The sequence below is a fragment of the Amblyomma mixtum genome, chromosome 3, assembly GCF_055824585.1.
Source record: "Amblyomma mixtum isolate Tamu chromosome 3, ASM5582458v1, whole genome shotgun sequence".
Taxonomy (NCBI): Eukaryota; Metazoa; Arthropoda; class Arachnida; order Ixodida; family Ixodidae; genus Amblyomma; species Amblyomma mixtum.
Window position 1 is genome coordinate 121454709 of NC_143014.1, and position 5528 is coordinate 121460236.

The following is a 5528-nucleotide window of genomic DNA, read 5'->3' on the forward strand; positions in this document are numbered from 1 at the left end:
ACTTGTATAACAGTTCGTAGAAAATCATTATCTTGACGCAAGAAAAAGAATCTAGTGACTATCTGTCTCAGAAATAAATTTGATAACCCTAGCCCCCCGTTCCGCACCTTGTGGAACAGATTGCATCGGCTGGTACGTTCCCATGTTGACGCCCAAATAAATGTTGCAAACACTCTGTGCAACCTTTGCACTGAAGTCCTTGGCAAAGTTAACGCTTGCAGAACGTAAAAAATCCTCGCTATTAAAGCAGAGCAAGCGAACACTTCCTGAATGTAAAAAACAAGTCTGGAAGCCACATGGCACTACATTGTAACCAACCCCGTCACGATTGTCGACCTATGTTTTCAGACACCAAGTTTCTGGCGACCGCAAGGAGTAGAGTAGAAAGGGAGATTATTGAAGGTTTTTTGATTGAAAAGGCTGGGGACGAGTGCATCAGCAGCTCATCTGTCTGTTTACAGGAGAAATAAAGGTCCTTTCTTGAACGGACGCGATTCTTGCGTTTTAACTGCTAGACATCCTGACAAACGGTTTTTCCTGCATCTCACCTTATAGTGTTTTATTTTGCGTTGTTTTGTTTGTTGACCTTATGCGGAACTTTGCTCCTCTGTCTTTTAAAGACTTTTAGTTGTTTTACCGTCTTCATTGCTTGGCCGGTGGTGGTTCATGTTTTTGTTCTTTCTTTTAGTTTCCCTTTTTAACGATTGTTACTTTTACCGTGTTATTTGTTGGTGTCGGTTTCTTGTTTTCGCTTTTAGCCTGCTGACTGTGCCTATTGCCCAGCAACTTTTACTTTTTTCATCGCCATTTTGCTCATGCTTTTCTCATGTTTTTACGCCTTCTCGCTCTCTTGAATGTTTTTTACGTAGCCCAAAGATTCCGCTTTGCTTTGAAGTACTCATTTTCTTGCCTATCTGAGCTGCAGTTGTCATTGGCTGTAGCTGGTCCATGCACATCTTTGTATCTGTTAGTCCCTTTATCATTAGCTTGGTAATGCTATAATTTTTGATAGTGCATGCACGTTTTATGAGTTCTGTCGAGCTGTGTGATGACTCCCCAAACGTGTGAAGCGTTCCTTCGCTGTGTCCCGTGGCTGACAGTGCATCACGTGGTCCAGGAAATAGTATAAATCTGTGCTGGTTTTTCGCGCAATAAAGAGTTGGTAGTCAGCGCCCGTCCTGTGTTTTTCGTGTTCCTTGTGTCCTTGTTCCGTAGCGCTGTTGTGAATCTGTTTATTAAGCATGAACCAACTAGCCCACACCAGAATCCTATTAAAAACATGTTGCACACCGTAGCTCTTGCAAACATGGAAAAGTTGTGACCGCCCCATTTGCTTGTCTGAGCTTTGACTCGTTCGGTTTCATGGGCCCAATATTCTTTGCTTTCTCTGTAGTTGGTTAGCGGCACGCCGAGGTACTTTCCTGGCGTGTCTACCCACTTCATTCGACAGAATACTTCTGGCGTGGCCTGCCACTTTCCATGCCAAAAACCAAAACATTTCTGCCAGCTTATCGCACAGCCACTTGCATCACAAAAATTTACGGCTTCTCTCACCACTTCTTGCACGCTTTCCTGGTCTCTGCAGAACACTGCTATATCATCTGCATATGCCAATACCTTCACTTCAGTATGACAAAAGGCGTAACCTCGAATGTTTTGCGTAGTTAACAGCTTTAAACAAAAGGGCTCCAGGTAAAGTGCAAAAAGCAGTGGAGAAAGAGGGCAACCCTGCCTCACTGACGACAAGACAGGAATACTATTACTCAGGCGGTTACTAATTATGAACCTTGATGTACAGCCATCATAAACCATTTTCACGCCATCAGTGATGATACATCCCACATTCACATGTTCCAAAAGCACGAACAAAATTTCATGCACAACTTTATCAAACGCCTTATGCAGGTCCGGTTGCATCATGGCGACACGACCCTCCGTTGCATCACAGCATTCAAGGACACTCCTAGCTACGTGTATGTTAGTAAAAATGGATCTGTCTTTTATGCCGCAGGTCTGGTGTGGGCCAACAAGGGTTTTAATTACGGTTTGGAGTCGTCCGGCTAGCACTTTCATATAAATTTTGTAGTCTACGTTAGTTAAGCTTATTGGGCGGTAACACTCAACTGACTGCAACCTACTAGGGTCGTCCGATTTTGGGATCAACACCACGTGGGAAGTTCGAAAAGACGGCGGAGTTAACTTTCTTTCGTAACACTCGCTTATTACGCGCTGCAATGCTATTGCCATTTCTGTTTTCAAAGCCTTGTAAAGTGCGGCACCGAGGCCGTCCGACCCAGGCGACTTGTTTAAGCTCAGCTGCTGTATTGCAGCTTCGATTTCTGCTGCCGTTATGGGCTCCTCAAGTACCTGCGCTAGGTCCTCCTCGACTCTTGGCATTAGCGACAGGAATGCAGTTTTGTAATGTTCAACATCAGGCGTTTTAAGGCTGAACAAGTTTTGGTAATATTCCAGAAACGCCCTTTCAATCACCTCAGATTCGGAAGTTACGTCATTGCGATAACAAATTTCCTTTATCTCTTTCGAAACTGCATACTGTTTTTCGTCGCTGAGCGCCCTTTTTGTGGGCGTCTCCCCGAGCCAAAATCTTTCGCTGCGCGCCCTTATCACAGCACCTCGATATTTCGTTTCATCTATTAGTTCAAGCTTAGTTTTGGTCCCTTTTATTTCTTGTCTGTATAACCCCGGCTTGACGCCTTCCATGCTGAGCATGAAATCAAGCTCGGTACGAAGTTCCTTTTCTTGCTGTTTTTCTTTACGCTTTAAAACACATGCTCTTTCTATAGCGGCCACTTTCACGTCGCATTTAAATTGTTCCCATGTTTGTATAAAGTCTGTCTCTTTTTCTAACAAGCTTTTGACTAAGTCTTTTAGTTTCTTGCTAAACTCGTCATCCTACAACAATGAGTCATTAAATTTCCATAATTCCCAACTAAACTTGACAGTCCTTTTCCTCTCCCCAAGTGTGATCACGACTAAAGAATGATCACTGAAGCTGACGTGCACAGTCTGGTACTGGGAACACAAGGGCACAACCTCAGAAGAAACATAAATTCTGTCCAGCCTTGCGTGACTAACGCCTTGGAAATGCGTGTACTGTGCTTGTTCTGAACCTTGCATTATAATGCCAATGTCTTCCAATTCTGCCTCATTAATTATCTCAGACAGCAGCTCGGCACTCGTGTCCTGCAGGGTTTTGTTCGTTGTTCTATCTTCAGGTCTACACACACAGTTAAAATCTCCAAGCAATAGTACACGCTTTTCTGTCAGCAGGAAAGGTTGAACACGGCGAAAAAAGGCATCTCGTTCGGGAATTCTATTAGGTGCATATACACACACAGCTCTCCACTCTACACCAGAAAAGTAAAAATCGCATGCTACAATCCGGCCACTTTCACAGGAAAATACAGTTTCCACGGCGACTTTGCCGTTTCGAGTTAAAATCAGACACCCTCCCGACTTTCCTTCTGCATGGTACACGCAAACACTGAACTGTGCACGGTAAATTCCTGCCATCGCATCTGTCGACTCTTCGCTTTCAATTTTTGTCTCTTGAACAGCCAACAGATCGATTTCGTTTTCGAACAAGAGACGTTTAAGCTGATTTTGCCTTCTTCGCACAGAAAGACCTCTCACGTTCAGTGTGGCAATACGCAAGCTAGATGTTAGTTGTGACGCCATCTAAATGGTTGGGATTCGCCGCTCTCGAAGTGACATCGGTTTGCAGCTCACCTCATCAAAAATCCTTCCAGCTTGCAAAGTACGGCGGTGTCAGCACTGAACCCGATCGAAGACCGGGTTACCAACACGAAGACCCTGCAAGGCACCTCCGCTAAGGCGGAGGGACACCCGACGAAGTCCTACGATCAGGAGGGATGTTCGGCTTGGGCTTGTAGGCCGCACGTCGAACAGGAGGCGCTTTGGGAAGAGGTTCCTCATGGTCCGTCCCGTCGTAGCTCGTCGCCTTGTCATCAGCTTCGTCGTGCGTCCTCTTCGCTGGCAAAGTTGACGCCGCGGGCATCTCCGTGTCAACGTCCTTCTCGTCGGTCGATTCCAAAACCGTCTCAGCTGCACCTACCGCAGCATCATCTGCTTTTCCCGCGTCCGCCTCAGTTCTGGTGTCAGGCACAGGTGGTTCTTCTGAGTTGGCAGCCTCATGTTCCGTGGGAAGCGTTGCTTTTTCTGAGGCTATGCTTTTCGGTACTGCATCTTCCCGACTCTCACGGGTCGCCTCTACCGCGTCGACTTCGTCCATAATATGCTCCTCAGTAGCATCCCTACGACCAGGACCAGCTACGGTAGCATATGCTCGCACGCACTGGGCGTCGTCGTGGCCGAAGCGACGACAGAGCCCGCAACGTGGCACACGGCACTCCCGACGTATGTGTCCGGTGCCGCGGCACCGGAGGCAGAGCGGAGCTCTGCCAGGAACGTGGACGAGTGCGACGTCCTCTCCAACACGCAGCTGGTGCGGTAAGTCCTCGATGGTAACGCCAACCTTCAGCTTCAATGTCACTGAGCGCGTAGTAGACGACTTGTCGACGCAGTCTTTGACTCTCCACTTGTCCCGAGTTATGTCGGTCACTTTTCCAAAAGCCGCCAGAGCTGCCTTCACGTCGTCATCTTTCACGCCGTGTAGCAGCCAGAACAGCTTCAGCCTGACGCCCTGGTTGCATGGGTCAATGACCACACAGCGGTGGTCCTTGACGTTGAACGCCTCCGCCTGTAGCATTTTGTTTTTTCCTTCTTCATTGCAGAATGTCACGGCCCAAACATGATTCATCTGATATGCCCCGAGGGCAACCACTTCCGGCAGCAATGACAGACGCTCAAGAGCATCACGAAAGTTTTCAACATGGTATGGCCTGGCTTGGACGTCGCCATGCAAAAAAACAGTATGCAAAACGCTCGAACCTGTTGGCAAATGCGGCAAAATCAGCTGGTAGTCCTCGTTCGGTTTGATCGTACTCCTGATACCGCGGCCCGGCTGGGCCGCTAAATCCGCTCCTTGGGAGCCCATGATACACACGTCCGTCACGCTCGGTGGCCGGAAGTCGAATCGACTGAGCTACGGCGACGGCTGTCAGATCCTCTGCTTTCGGGGGTATTTATGTTTGCAAGTGACCTAACCTTGACCTTGAGAGGGTTCATCAGGGCCACCCACGTTCGTAAGCGGCGGACGTAGTATGTCCTGAGTTACCGTTGGTGTGAAGTGGAACGTCATCGAACGGCGAGGGTGCCACGCCAGGGCATCCACCTGCCCTGACTTCTTTCAAAAGGAATTCCGCCCAAGCCGTCACTTTGTCCTTAGGGAAACCGGCCTTTTTCAACCGGTGCACTTGCGTTTGCAAACTGAACTCAATATTATGCTGGCTAGACCTCTCGAGAGCACCCCGCAGGCAACTTTTTGCGATCCCCCGTTTGACCAATTTAGAATGGGCCGAATTGTACGCTAAAATTTCCTTTTTTTTTTGTGCGTGGCTGGTACGACCAACCGATGCGCCCAGTGC